The sequence below is a fragment of the Balaenoptera borealis genome (genome assembly GCF_965194805.1).
Source record: "Balaenoptera borealis genome assembly, chromosome: 18".
In the NCBI taxonomy this organism is placed as follows: Eukaryota; Metazoa; Chordata; class Mammalia; order Artiodactyla; family Balaenopteridae; genus Balaenoptera; species Balaenoptera borealis.
The window spans coordinates 40,975,951-40,992,120 of NC_138877.1; the positions used below are offsets into that span (position 1 = coordinate 40,975,951).

General features: G+C 36.9%; 1 protein-coding gene across 9 annotated transcripts in view; it reads right to left on the reverse strand.

Annotated features, from left to right (window-relative positions):
* Positions 1–918, reverse strand: part of PCDH9 (protocadherin 9) — a 989,134-nt gene extending 988,216 nt beyond the window's left edge. For all 9 annotated transcript variants that reach the window (XM_082365924.1, XM_082365921.1, XM_082365923.1 and 6 more), the window contains exon 1: positions 224–918. The gene's annotated coding sequence lies outside the window, so the exon portion shown is untranslated. The remainder of the gene's footprint in view (positions 1–223) is intronic.
* Between the last annotated feature and the right edge of the window lie 15,252 nt (positions 919–16,170).

Sequence of the window (16,170 nt, forward strand, 5' to 3'; positions counted from 1 at the left end):
TAGAACTGGTCAGTACCCAGGCTCTAATCTTATCTGCATTAGGCTGCACGGTAGCTGATGCCCGCGATTAGTTCTGGCAGAGTGATGCAGGTAGGGATGCAGATACAGCCTAGTAGGTGAGCTCTGCCCCAGCCGTCTACCCAATAACAAACATCCCTCGTCTACACCGAGGACATATCTAAACACAAAATTTACAATTGTGCATGTGAAACTTTATACTTACGTTAGTTGCCTCAACCTTTCCCCTTTCCCGGTATGCTGCAGTTAGAAATGAGCTGTTTCAGCACATAGAAAGCCATGCATCTGGTAGCACCAGTTTGGGAAGAAATCAGAAGCAGCAAAACGTTTCCTCCTTGTAAAATGTGTTGCTTCGGGCTGGCAAATTAGCAACTCCAGAGAACAAATTCACAGATTTGTCGTTAGTCATTCTCTCCACATTTCGTCTCTATTACCCACGGGGTCTGAGCTCTTCTGGTATTTAACGCACACACAACATCCAGTTGCACTTCTTCAGCTCCGGGGTATTTTCCACAGCATCAAACATACCATTTCCCTCCGATGTCAGTACTGCTTAAGTCTCTAACTTCTTGTAGGAAACGTCAGAGTTGGGGTGATGGTGAGTCTCTGGCTGCTCTCGGGGTGGGTGACAGTTGCCCGAAAAATTCCTAATTGGTTATCTCTTTCGTGCTTCGGAGACTCTAGGGCGCTCCTTCCTGTCTGGCACGCTCTCCCTCTCTCCCTTCTCCTTTGCCCCTCTCTCCTTCTCTCCTCTCTCTGAACTGAATTTCTTGATAGAACTCTCAATAAGCCCAGAGGGAGGGCGTGACGGCATAAGCCCCGCCCCCGGCCCCTGATTGGCCCGTATCTTGCGGTGCGGGCGGCCGCAGCTGGGCGTGGAAGAAGGCGCTGACTATCTGCCAGCCTCTCCTCCCCAGCGCCCCCTCGGCAGCCGCGAAAACCCGGAGACCCGATCCTGGCCCCGGGAGAGCCGGGTTCCAGGAGGTGCACTGAGCATGCCCAGCAGGGTCCGGCCCGGGAGGGAAAAGGCGACGCTCCCCAGGCCCCCGCGGACGCGGCTCTCACGGGCGCTGAGGGGCTGGCGGCTCCTCCGGACGGCACGGGGCGGCGAGCGGCCGAGACCCGGCGGTCGCACGAGCAGGGGGCGCGGGAGGCCGGCCGGGCGTGCGGGCGCGGATCCGGCAGCCTCGGGCACCGTTGCGGGCGGTTGGGGAATGCTGAGGCGGCTCAGCTGCCGGCGCAGGTTCCACACTTCTCTTTGCTAAATGGAGGGACCAGAATGCACAGATGGGAGAGTCCACCCGGGGTCCGAGACACACTGTCAGCCCTCGGAGGAGAGCACGGCCCAGCAGATCCCCGGAGCGCGTTAAACGGGCTACATTCCCGGTGCCGCAACCAGAGGCTTTTGCTGGCGAGGACATTGGCAAGAAGGGCAGAGAGGGCGGATAGGAAAGGTCGGGACAGAGGATATTCGAATCTCAAGACCGGAAAGAAAATTAATCTGAGCACTCCTTACATGCAGGGTGACGGAAGCTGCCGGGAGAAAGGGAAAATAGCCTCTGGGATCCCCTAGTCACCCTAGTCAGCCCTAGGCCAGTCTGCTTAGCGGGCCGAAGTCTTGTCTCCAGTAGCAGGACGGGCCGCGGCGGCCGATCCAGGCTGTCCTTGCACTTCTGCTTCCGCCGCGCCCCAAACCTGTGAACCCGAGCTCGCCCGAACGCGCGGCTGCGGCAAAAGCCGCTTCACCTCACCTAACTGCAAACTTTGCTCGGGAGAGGCTGGAAGGAGTCCTGTCCAGCTGCTCCTCAAGCTGTGGAACGTTTCCTTTCCCCTTACACTGTCTGCTGATTCCAACTTGGCATGTAGTACTTGTCTTTCCCTGTGCAATTCATTTCTCTGACTCCTGTTCCGTCGAGTATCCTCACGCGTTTCTCATTTTCACGCAAGAGCCGGATAGAATGACTCTCGAAAGGGTTACCCTTTTTCCTTAAATATTGGCCCCGAAAGCACTATCTATATTTGATTGATCTTTTAAAATCAGTAAACCACGAAGATTTGTTTTATGGGCTGTACCTACGACGCCAGATGCCTGAGTAAAGTTAGAAGCATTGATAATAGTAACAGTTCACTTGGAACAAAAAAAATAATTTTTTTTGCATGACCTATAAAGGTTGTCTGAGAAGGTCTTAATGCATGATTGAATAACTTGTTCTAACTTACAGGGAGGATAAAGGGCATTTATTTTAAACCTCCGTGTTTCCCATTCTGTATTGGGCTGAAGATGCCTTGAAGGCTCTTTCATGTAGTTATGCACTGTGATGGCGTGTTCAGGAACACCTTTTGTTTTTGAATACAATGGCTTTCCTTTTTAAATATGAACACTTATTTTTAGATATTTAAAAGTAAAAAAAAAATCACTAAGCAAACCTACCAAACTTAGATATTGTATACATAATTCCATTATTTAACCAATTCATTTGACATTGCAATTTTTCCACATCTATGGAAATGTAAGGATTTTTTTCGAACTTTTCCTCAGGTGAATATACACAGTAAAAGTGCAGTGCCTCAAAGCCCACTGTAAAATACATGAATCCCTTCTATGTGAAATATAAAACAGGTTTCTAGCAGACCATAGGTTGATACTGTTTTAAAATGACTAAACAACTCTTATGGTAGTATTTTGTATGATTAGAATATACAAAATCTAAGAATAAAAAGGACTGCTTAAGTAGCTAAAAAGTCAAAAGAAAAATATTACCTCATACAATAATGAGAGTGAGTTACAGGAAGATTCTTTTATTTTACCACAGTGAATGATCATTTTGCCATTCACAAAATCTACAATTAAAGCTAGTGCATTGTTCCAATTGCCACATATTTTATGCTCTGAACTAGTTTAAAATAGTAAATGAACCATCATTCTGATACATTTACAATAAACATAGCAGCACAGCCACTTTCCAGTTCATTTTGTAAGCATCAGTTATCTCACACTCTTATTCTAATCATACCGTAGTCATTTCAAAGTCACAACACATAGCTTAGTCATAATTAACATTATCACTAAGTGGAATTGTCTGTTTGCTAAGGGGTAGCTTTGCTTGTAGTCAGGACCCATTATTATGCTATGCTCATAAATGAAATCTTAGTATGAACACAGATGAAAGTTAAGGAAGAGACAAATATCATCACATTATAAAAATTTATGACCATGAGACTTCAATTAACAGAAACCACAGGTCAAAGCCCCAAAACGAAGCACATGTAGATTCTTTTCAAAGGCCATTGAGTATAATATAGAAATAGAGCTACTGACTTCAGTGCATTCCATCTTATGGGTGTTTATTTGGCATGTATAAATTAGTGGGATTCTTTAATCATAATAGTTTTACCTCTTAAAGCTAGAATAGTTGAAGCTTGTTTGCCCTATTATATTTCAACTGCTAAACTCTTGAATGAGAACTACTATTAGAGATCTTATTAATATTCCTGGAAGAAAATTAAATATAAAGGGTCATTTTCCTAACCCTCTGCTATCATAACTTGAGGCTTCAGCCCAAACCACAATATAAAACATTTGCATATTGAGAGCTACTCACAATCCACCTCTCCTAATTTTTTGTTAAAAAGGTATATCTGAATAATTATGAATTAGGGAAATGATAATATTCATTAATTTTAGTTTTCATAGGGGAACATCTATTGTTTTTTTGCTGCATTTTAATCACTTTTCTTTCATGAATTTAATAAAATGTTAGATTCTCAATTATATGATTTCCAATATACATCTTCCAGTATATATGTTAGATTTCCAATTAGATCTCTTCAATTAACCCTTATACATCTTTGTCAATGCATGTTTTCTACAGCAAGGAATTATCATGTTCTCACCTGTGATGCACCTGATTAGTACTTTAAGAATTATGCCATCCAGGCTGCAGTAAAATTACCTTAGTGTTCTCTGCCAGTTATATAGGTCATGGGATACTTGTGAAGCTAAGTCACCTTCGGCCAGCTAAGTGAAGACTAAAATGCTATTACAGATTTATACAGAAAGAGATATCGAGTTAGTAAAATTATTTTATATTGCAAGAATTTAATGTTTATATATTTAAACAATAATTTCCATGTAATGGCATTTAATAACCTGAATTACTATGCAGTTCAGTTTGTTAATTGGATTTTCACCTATGATTTTCTAGTTACCACTCAGCATTTTAAAATTACATTTCACACAGAGATCATAAAGGCTTTTTCATGTTACATTTTCTATAAATGACATAGACTGTGGTATTTGGAATGATCAAACGACCTCCTCAAGGATTTCAAGACTAAAATTTTCAATTCTAATGTACTAGTTCTATATTCCAATCAAAGGTAAAAATAAAATAATAAAATAAAATAAAATAATAAAATAAAATAAAATTTTATTGTGCCCTGTACTTCTAAAGTTCCTTTAATCCAGATGTTTTGTTGTGGCTAACTGACATTAATCAATCAATCACAGGGGCTTTTATGTCACAGCAGGTTTTATTGTCCCCATTTCACAGAAGAGGCTAGACTATTGTACTGTATTTCCTGGGGATGGGGTGGGAATTGTGTGAAAAATGCCAAGGGTTATTTGTGTTACCACTATTTAGAAAATGACAATGCAGAATTTTAACACCACAACAAGAAAATTAACACCTTTTAAGGCTGCAAACTGGCAAAGTGTAGTAAGCTCCTTGAATCATTCTTTTGCTCTACTATTGGCTCTTTTCTTTGAACACCTTTCTTTTTTTTCTTTTCTTTTCTTTTAAGGAAAACTTAGACCAAGGTATTCAAATGACAAAGGAAAGCAGGTGACAAGAAGCTTCACTCTGTTTGAATGACTGAACTAAATTTATCCCAATTTGCTATATTTTTATGACTGACAATGATTATAGATGTCAGGTTTGTAGCTCTAACAGTTACTACAATATAAACTGACATTTTCCAGTGCCACTATTTTATCATGATTACTATATAAATAAAGAACATATTGAATTTTCAGATTTCATTATTGGTTGTTTAAGACTTCATATAGACATAATTCTCATAAAAAATGGTTTCCCCATTACACGTAGGGCTCAAGCAATCACTTAGGAAACATGAAAAACTGGTTTAAAGATTGTAAAGAGAGAATAAATATAAGTTTAAATAATTTGATCATTTTAAAATCATGTAATTTCAAGGGAAATATATAAAACGTCCTATTTCTTGTGTCTGTATGATATTTATTTTTGTAAGACTTGTTCAATTAGAATATCAAGTATGATCAATTCATATTTATATAAATGATAAATGTCCAAATATAACATGCACATTATTTGAAAGCACCTCTATTTACACTAAAAATAGAGATAGAAAAATGTTGAGATAAGAACATGTTTTAAGCACAAATGCATTTGCCCAAAGATAATTGGGAAATTATTTTTCATAGATATTAGAACTATTTCAAGTTAAAATATAGTACAAATTTTAAAATTCTCTTTCAGTAGTACTATTTCTTATCATAGGAGTATGTTGTTAAAAATAGGAGTTTATATTACTTGAAACAACATCATTCTAGTCACTTTCATTCCTTGTTCCCCTCCCCCCAAATTTCTTCATGCATATATTTCTTTTACGCCTACTTTCCCTGTCCTCTTTAAAAAAAAAAAAAAAGCTCACATAATATTCTTCTAGGAGCCCAATTTGTTACGCAATGTGCATATAAATAGACTTACTAATATAGGGCAGGATAGATAAGCCTCATTTTTCTCATATAGTCTCCTCACAGGGACCAAATTCAACCGACAGTCCCCCTTGAATTGAATTAGGATGAGTCAGGGAGACCATGCATATTCCCTTGACTCCTGCAGCCTCTGTATCACTGATGACACCCAAATAATGGAGATAGGGCTTGCTCAGCCTTTACAAGACAGTGATATGCTTTGTTTGGGATTTAAGTCAATACCACTCTGCTTGCAAAAATTGTGCGTGTGTGTGTGTATATACATAATTCTTTAAAATAATGTTTTTTCTTAAATGAAAATCTTATTTTGCAGTACACACTAATACAGTCCTTGAAAGATCCTAAAATGCACATCATCTTTTCAATCCTATGCCTATGAATTGACTGTGTGTCAGCCTCAAACAGATTGGTGAAATTTTCAGAATGGATTAAAAGAGCCTCAAAGAAACTTCTTGGCTGTATGGAATGGGGTCATCATAAGAGAGATTTATTTTTAAAAATAGCATGTTGCAAGAAACATCATATGTGGAGTTTACAAGAAAGACTAGTTAGAAAAATTTTCCTTGGAAAAATATAACTTGTAAAATATAAGAAAAAGCAATAAATACCCCTTACAATTTCGAAATGATTAAAAACATTTCTTTATGTCACAAAGATATTTATGCAATGTGTTGATTTTGGGGAGTGAATTGCACCCATGTTTGAGTGCAATATCAGTATATCTAAGGCCTAATTGCAAATTCATTGTTTACTTTGTAGAAGTAACAACTATACCAATGCGAGTGTCTTTAACAGCTATACTGGAAGAGTAATGAAACAAAAGAGTAATTATCTTCCAGTAATATTTGTCCCTCACTATGGAAGTAGACTGACTTTTTGGTGTATTACAATAGATAAGTCGATCCTAAAGACCAGGTAACACTTTAGGTAAACACCACAATTCATAGGAAAAAGTGGAAAGTGAGAATTACATGAAAAGATTATAAAACACATATGGGACAAATTTAGTGTCATAAATCTATTCATTAATTCATTCAAAAATCTAATTTAAAAATGTAAAATGTACATTATGTACAAATGCCTAAAATGTAAAAATGCCTAAAAAAACCCTACTATATTTTAAAAACCATCCTATAGGCTCAGCACAGAAATATTCAAATAGCTATATTTCAAGCATAATTCAGCTGAGGGCTCTTAACTGTTCATTTGTTTGCAGTGAGGAATACTATACTGTGAGTCCTTTCTACTTTGATAATTCTCATCACAATATCTCTCCTTTATATTTTACACTAAAAAATTTTTGCTTATTACATTAATCGATAGTTCTAAGGCTCAATAGCAATTTCTTGGTAATATACATAAATACACTAGCATTTAGTTGTGTCTAATCTTCATATTGTTCCAGAATGTTTATTGAGTTTATTATCATCAACCAAGTATTATACTAAAGTTGCCTTCTACTCATGTGTCAAATAACAATTAATTAAACTGCTCTGTGTTTCTTAAGTTTTATGTGAATACAAATTACCCAGAGATCTTGCTAAATTAAAATGCAGGTTCTGATATATTGGATCTAGGGTGGATACTGAGGTCCTGCATGTCTATCATGTTCCCAGGGCATTCTGATGTTCCTGATCTGTGGACCACATTTTAAGTAACAAGGACCTAAAAGGCATTTTAGATACATAGTGCCGTGGCTCACAGAAAAACAAAACAAAAAGAGCATTGGAAAAAGGTCTGTATCTACCACTGTACCATGCAGGGATTAATTCTGTTACCAAGCATACTTTTGACACAAGCGCTGTTCAGGGGCACAAGAAATGTACGTATCACTCATGTATTAATTTGATTTAGTTTGTTTTCTTCCCCACAGAGATTAGATATCTGGAGCTAAATTTTTGTTTTACTTTAACTCACTGGAAGTGAGGAAGAAGGTGTTCGGAGCCTGGCCCCCTTTGGGGGAAGGCAGGCTGCATGGAACAGAACAGGAGCACTTTGGGCATTTACTGAGCAATGTGAGGGTACCAAGCCGCTGAGTGAGTACGTGAGGTGTCGACAAGGAGGTGATAGAATACATGTGTGGACTCCCAAGCTCACAAAGGTTTCCTACTTTTTTGAAATGTTTTTCCCCATATTCCATACACATGAAAAGCAAAGCAGCTATAGTCACATGGTGTGGACTCCTACCCTGGCAGAAATTGGCATTCCATTTTGACAACACTCGATTATGTTCACGAAGATACTAAATTCAAGATGGACCAATGAACCCCTTTATCGCAGAACCTAGTTCTACAGCAGAGATACTCCAAGATCAATCTAATCACTTTCTGAACAGGAAGTGATGTATACTCAGGAGTAATTAGAAACAGTAGTTTTCATTACATAGACCAGAAACCCAAAGGAAAGTTGAGGGAAAAGAGTTATAAAAATGAAGATGATGCACAGAAGGAACCAGAGATAGAGAACCATTTATGGTAATTAACTGATTCCAGTTCACTGTTGATGTCCGATTATATCCCCGCCACTGCTTCTTAAGAGCTATTAGCTTTAATAATAGCTATTACTTGCAACCAAGAGTCCTAACTAATATAAGAACTAACCACAGCAACTTGGTAGTTTTGCTTGACTCTATTCCTGATTAACTTATCCTATGAAGGACTAAAATATGAACTATGATAACATGATTTACTTGTTATAATTGTAAGGGAGAATAAGAAGAGTGAAAAACAATCAAATGTTTGCAGTAGTGGTTTTCAGCTTGAGGTGATTTTACCCCTTAGGAGACCCTGTAGTGGGGTAGAAGCCAGGGATGATGCCAGATGTCTACAATGCATAGAAATGCCCCTCCCCCACTTGCCCCAACACACACACACACTCACACACACACACACGCTCGCTCATGCACAACCCAAATTATTATCTGGCTGAAACTGGCTGTAGTGCCAAAGTTGGGGAAAACAGATGTGTAGCATTTGCATTTTTATATATTATGATTAGTTTCACCAAATTTATTTCTAATTACATCTCTTAATAGCCAAACCAAGAGTTAAAATATTACTGGAGCTCATTCGATGACCTTCAGAAAAATGGACAAAATATGTTATAAATTATGTCTCTGGAACACTAATTGAAATCTGGAAAAAACAAATCTCTCTTCCAACCATTAGTGACAAATTTTCAATGTTTATAGAAGGCACAGCAAATCTATAAACCAACTATTGGGCCTAATCTTGGCCATTTCTGTCCACCCTTGTTTTCAAAATGTAAGATTCTTAATGAGACATTTTTATTGGTTTTATACTAGTATGTAATATATCCAGTATAAAAGTTAATTTCAGATTTTTAAATAATTATTTCTATCATTTCATAATTTAAAAAATATCTACCCCACTCTCAAGTTCTCTGACAAAATATGATTGCCCTAGATTCTGTGATATATCTGTGACTTATTTGGGTTGTTCATCAAGTCAAAAAATTAAAACTGCAATTACTTCAAATAGAAGATGGAAACCTCCCTTGGTTATAAGACTGTTAAGTCCCAAAAGTATAGATAAATCTATCCATATCTGCAATTACATACAAGCTTGAAAAAAAAAAAAAGTAATGTAATTCATCTGGTTAGTTGCTAAGATTTCTTTCATCCTGGTTACAATAGTCTCAACAACTTATTTTAATTCCTCCAAAGCATACTGATCACACATATGTCTATTCTAAAGTTTTTGGGTCAATTTAATTTTTCCTGGAAATTTGCACATTAAATTTCAATAATAACCTAATAAGTGAGCAAAAACTTGCTGAATTAGGTTAAACATTCATTCAGAGCAAAACAAAAATGCTGAAGAAATACTGATTACTAGAAAAATGAATTTTTAACTCTATACTATTTGACTCATTTGAGAATCATTTTAAAAGCTAAAATAATTTCTAACTGTGGTAAACACTGCCATCTAGAGGAATTTTTTGGCAATGAATATTAAAACTAAAATGTCTAAAAGTGTTAAATGTATGGATTTATGCTATAATTTTTATTTTATTAATTTCATAAACCTGACAAGTTATTTTCCATCTTTCATGAAATTAACTTAGTTGAAACCTTGAACCAGTAAACCATTTTTTGCTATGATTTCAAGTATAAATACTAATACATTGTCAAAGATATTATTTGAATGAAATTTTTATTAAGTTGTTTACTCACATTTGCCAGGTAGTAATTTACTTTTTGCTATTTAATAAGCTGATTATAATATCAGAATTCTAGTCATGTCCTTGCAAAAAATGTATTAGAGTCAATAGCTAGAAAAACCAGCAATACAATGATGTCAATATATCGTGTATACACCTTACAACAAATGTTTCTTTCAGAAAAGTGATAGAATTGCCTATTCTTGTTATTTCTTCCTTTCTTTCCTCTTTTGTGTTGGTTTTAACGTGAACATTTTCCAGTCCTGTTTCATTAACTTACTCATTGTGCTGATGTCTAACGTCTGCTTTTCGAGGAGTTACTCATTCATCGATAGTGGCTGAGACTCTGCGGGGTACTCCTTATCTAAAAAGGTATAAAAAGAGAGATACCATGCTATGTTGCTTATTTAAATAGAAATATTTGTGCCTTAACACTTATGAAGTTTCCATTGTCAAAAATTTGTGAAAACAAAAAGAAAAACATCCATTTTAAAGTTAATTGGCTATCAAATATATGCATAAAAATTATACAAATGGTGCTTACTGAAATTTATTTTTATATGCTCCTTGAATTCCAGATTGGTTACTAATGAAATCTGTCAAACACTGTACTTTGTATCACTTGTAACCATGTGATGTGTATTTGCAATTTTTTGAGATGACTAGGACTTTATTTCAGTATAATCTTTACGTTAGGTCTGCACTTAAACTGCTAGAGATTATTAATTCTGTTATTAGGAAGACAAAGAGGAGTGTAAATTTCAAATCAAGTCAAACAAGACAGATACATAGCATTAAAATGTAGTTCTGCGAAGTTGCTGTAAAGCTGTCCAGATGCCTAGTTGAAGGGAAAATCTATGACAAGTGAGTATAAAAGTAATTTTTCTTTTCATAATCTGATGTTTTAATTAGAGTGAATATCCAGGATAGAGTCCAATACAATTTTAGCCGATTATTGTTTTACATTTATGTGAGAAAAAAATTACAATATTAATGACAGTTATGGAATGCTGACTGGCGTAACAATCACCGTTTTGCATCTGGTGTTTCAACTGTAAATGATTTCTAGCGGGAAAGGAAAGAATTAAATCAATATCAATGGACATAAGAATAATAGTTTCTCTTCCAGTGGAGACTTCTGCTATTTTTATGTTATTTGATATTACACATTTACATACTGTATTTTTTAATCAAAGTAAGAAATACATATGGAAGAAAATAGTATACCACAGAGGAACAGAAAATGTGAAAATGTTGGCCACCTTTCTGTACTTTAAGCTTTGGACCCTTGCCTATTGATAAGAAAAATGTTATGTGTAGAAAAATAGTACCATCCTCTATGTAAATTCATCAATTTTTAGTATCTTGTCCAATTTTCTTGATCTCTTTCTCGCAACATTTGCTCAAACATCTGAAAGTAAGATACAGAACTGTCATTGCAAAATTACTCAGAATGCATCTCCTAAGAATAAGGACAGTCTCCTCCATAATCACAGTATCATTATCACACTTTAAAAAGTAATAATAATTCCATAACATTATCTAATATCTAGTTTATTATTCAATTCTTATTCTCATTATCAGAAAGAAGTTTATAGCCATTCACAAATGGCTTTTCTAAATACAATCCAATCTAATTTATGTTCACATTGCCTTTATTGTTATACCTCTTTAACCTCTTTGTTTAAAACACTTTTCTCATTTTTTTTTCGTTGACACTTTAGGGCCCTTGTACAGCAGACTATTCCACAATCTGTATTTGCTTGTTTCTTCTTGGGGTCATTAACCTGATTCTCTGTGACCTGTATTTTCGTAAACTGGGAGTTAGGTCTAAAGCAGTGCTGTGCAGTGAAAATATAATTTGGACCATATACATAATTTTAAATATTTCAATAGCCACTTAAAAAAAAAAAAACTAAGGTGAAATTATTTTAATAAGACATTTTATTCAACCCAATATATCTAAAACACATTTCACCATGTAACCAACATAAAAATGTTAATAATATTTGTTAATATATTTTACTTTAGAAACATGCTTTCTTTGTTTTATGACTTTCTGTAAATGTATTGAAATTCCACATCTATGTGCGACTTTCTGTGCTCCTCACTCTTGTGGCTTTTGCCCCATTTCATTTCTTTGTCATTGTGAGACAGATTTTTGAAGGAGTTAAAACAAACATGCAATGATTCCCTTATCTGGAAAAAAAATGTCCCCCCCCACACACACACCCTATATTACATTTAGAAATATATCCCAGAAATGGGTTGCTTAATTCGCATTAATCTGAATACAGCATCCCCTCTGCTGGTTGCCCTTAGAACAGCCTCCAGTCATCTGATTATTTCTGCCTTAATAAGATATATTCAGCACATCTACTTTCCTCTGCCATGTTACATGTAGAATGTGTGACTCACAGAAAACACTTTGAAACCGGCACCTCTCACGGCTCTGTCATGGCTGCCTGCTCATCTGCCTGGCTATTGTGCATCCAGGATGAAGAGAGTGATGTCCAGGTTGTTTTTAGGCAGAAAAAAATAGTCTTTAGTCGCAGCATCTGAGTATAAAGACAGTTTTCCCCACTTTACCATTTGGCAGATATTAAACGTTAAAAGAAAGAGGGTCACTTGTAATTGAACAAATGAATTCACGGCTAGGTACGTTTCTATGTATGCAAAGCCATTTGAGAAAGAGCCTTAATAAAGAGAATCTCTTTTCTGCCATCTTAGTTGCTAGGGCTTTTGCACAGTCTTGAAAAGCCTAAACATAATCACTGCTCATATACGGGAAAACAAATAACAAAGAAAACAGAGCGACAAAAACAAGACCAAACAAAAAGCAAACCAAACAGAAAGACCTCCCCAAGCTCTGAAATGCTACCTCAGTCCTGAGCCGCTGCAAGCAGCCCACGTATCCTCAGTCAGTAGCATTACCTGGAGTAGATTGAGAGCGCAGTCCACCAACAGGTGAGGCCAGCAACCTACCGCAGAATTCACCAGGAATCCTCAATGACAGGGCGAGGCCTGAGCACGAACTCCCCAGGGTTTCAGCCTGCCCCACTATGTCCACCTCCGCCGGCCCAGCCCTATTCCACCGTCCTGGTTTTCCCTTCAGTGCCCCTCAGGTTCCCACACCTGTGCAGAATCCCAGCCTGCTTGGCAGACATCCTGAAGCCTCGTCCTGATGTGCTAGGCTCCTCATCCCTTTTTGGTTGGAATAGGCCTTAATTCATAGAACATCAGAAGAGCCAAATACTGTCATTGGACTGATTCTGGGTGTCATCAGGGTAAAGGGACTCCGACCACCAAATACGAACCTGCTGGATTATGTGCTCTGTGTTTTGATTGGACTCGAATTCATCGATTTGTCTTGGATGCTAACGTTTATAATGCTTTCCATCTTCCTCCCCGTCCCCCACTCCCACTTCTGCATTTCCTGGGGAACACCCTAGGACCCAATTACACCTCCGGTACTGAACTCCGCTGCCTACCTCCATACCCTCTGGGCTTCTCCGTTCTTCTTCCTTCCTCTTCTCTCCCTCCCTCCGCAAGTTAGAAAAAAAATCTTCTATTGGGGTTATAGTGGTTTTCAAATTAGTTTGAGGGCATTCTCATCTGGCCTTTAAAGTTACTGCACAGATACACCACATGCATTTCTCTTGCAACACAGAAGTATCTACTTAATCAAACTCAGCTTCCTGAGGGAAGTGAAATAAATATATGCAATGATCAGGTTCTAGCATTCCGTTAACCTTTTATGAGGTCTCAATCACCCAGCAAGAAAATAGTTTATTTTTCTCTGAAAATCTTTTTTAAAGGCTCTGAAAAAGAATGGAGGAAATTAAGTCTACATGAAAAAAAAATATGTAATTTTTTTAAAAAATATACTTTATTATTAAGACTTCATACTTTATGAGAGTCATAGAGTTATTTCCAACTCAAATAATTTATTCTTAAAAAAAGATCACATACATTGAGTATTTAATTACATGGGTTTTGCAGTTTTCCAATTGTGGCCATTTTTATTGATTTTGTTTCAATAGTATTTTCATTTCTTTTATATTTTAAAATGTTATCAGTATGAATTATACTTGCTGTTTGAAATTCTGATACTTGTTGGCTGCACTGTCTTCATTTACCACTTTGTATCTTAAATTTATATAATCCTTTTAAATTCAAACTCCTAATACAATGCTTTCAATGGCTGAGAAATAGTTCCCCATGTAACTTAAGCAAGTACATTTTAAACCTTTTAATGAGTCCAGGTTAGTAACACAATTATTTTATTTAGTGCCATACAAAAAGAGTTGTGACCTATTCACATTAATGATTAAATTCCATTTTAAATTAATCTTACTTTTAATGCTCTTCTTCCCCACCAAAATATAGCATTCATATATGAAATGTTTTTTGGAGTTGCAATAGCTTCTTAAATTATAAAGCTATACAAACCCCTGAGGGCAAAGGGAAATCTTAAACAAAACAGTATAATATAGAGCAGGGGTCCCCAACTCCTGGGCCATGGACCACTACCGGTCCCTGGCCTGTTAGAAATCCAGCTGCACAGCAGGAGGTGAGTGGCAGGCAAGCGAAGCTTCATCTGTATTTACAGCCACTCCCCATCGCTTGCATTACTGCCTGAGCTCCACCTCATGTCAGATCAGCAGCAGCATTAGATTCTCACTGGAGCTCGAACCCTACTCTGAAGTGCGCATGCAAGGTATTTAGGTTGCATGCTCCTTATGAGAATCTAATGCCTGATGATCTAAGATGGAGCTGAGGCAGTGATGCTAGCACTGGGGAGTGGCTGTAAATACAGATTATGATTAGCAGAGAGGTTTGACTGCACAGAGACCATAATAAATCGATTGCTTGCAGACTCATATCAAAACCCTACCAGTGAGTGGCAAGTGAAAAACTCAGGACTCCCACTGATTCTGCATTATGGTGAGTTGTATAATTATTTCATTATATATTACAGTGTAATAATAATAGAAATAAAGTGCACAATAAATGTAATACACTTGAATCATCCTGAACCACCCCCAACCCCAGTCCGTGGAAAAATTGTTTTCCACGAAACCGGTCCCTGGTACCAAAAAGGTTGGGGACTGCTGAGGTAGAGGATGAATGTCTCCTCTCAACTTGTCTTTTTCATATTACCCCACTTCAGCTGTCACCTCAAGACCCTCTCAGGATTCCCCTGCCCCCAACCTCACTCCCACCCCACTAGTACACACAGATAAATATGCATTACATATTTATATCTATTTTAAAAGACATCTTTGTATGTAAATACTTAGAAATCAACTTTATCAGTATTGATGGGAACATTCTAGAAATTTAATCATTCCCATATACTTAATTTTTTTCTAAAACTCTAAGGTATGTTGGCCATCACAATACATATGTCTTCATTTATTTTGTATCCCTATAGATAAATATCTAAAACTGAGATTGTTGGGTCAAAGGAAATGCATATGATATGTTGATAACTATTTCCAAATCACCTTCCCCGGAGATATCAGCTTAAAGATATACCAAGAGTATATACTCAAAATCTTTCTGACATTGAGTGTGATCAATCTTTTTAATTTTTATCAATCTGATAGGATAATGTTATTTTTAACTTTTCATTTATTTGAATCATTAGTTGATTTGAGACTTCTAAACAATGTATATTGTTGTTTGTATTTTTATTTTTGGTAGATGCCTGTTTATGTTACTTTGTTTTCTAACAAATTTATATATTTCTTACTGAAATATAGGAGATAATAATGCATTTTGAAAAGTAAGACTGTCAGATAATGCAACTATTTGTTTTTTTAATTTTTAATTTATTTTTGGCTGTGTCGGGTCTTCATTGTTGCATGCGGGATTTCTCTAGTTGCAGCGAGCTGGGACTACTATTTGTTGCAGTGGGCAGGCTTCTCAGTGCGGTGGTTTCTCTTGTTGCAGAGCATGGGCTTTAGAGCGCAAGCTCAGTAGTTGTGGCACGTGGGCTTATTTGCTCCACAGCATGTGGGATCTTCTGGGACCAGGGATGGAACCTGTGTCCTCTGCATTGGCAGGCGGATTATTAACCACTGCGCCACAAGGGAAGTCCAATGCAACTATTTTTGTCTCTTGTTTGCCTTTCAACTTTAATTATGCTATCTTTTTTGAGAACCAGTTTAAATCTAAATGTAATCAACTCTGTCAAGCGTTCCATT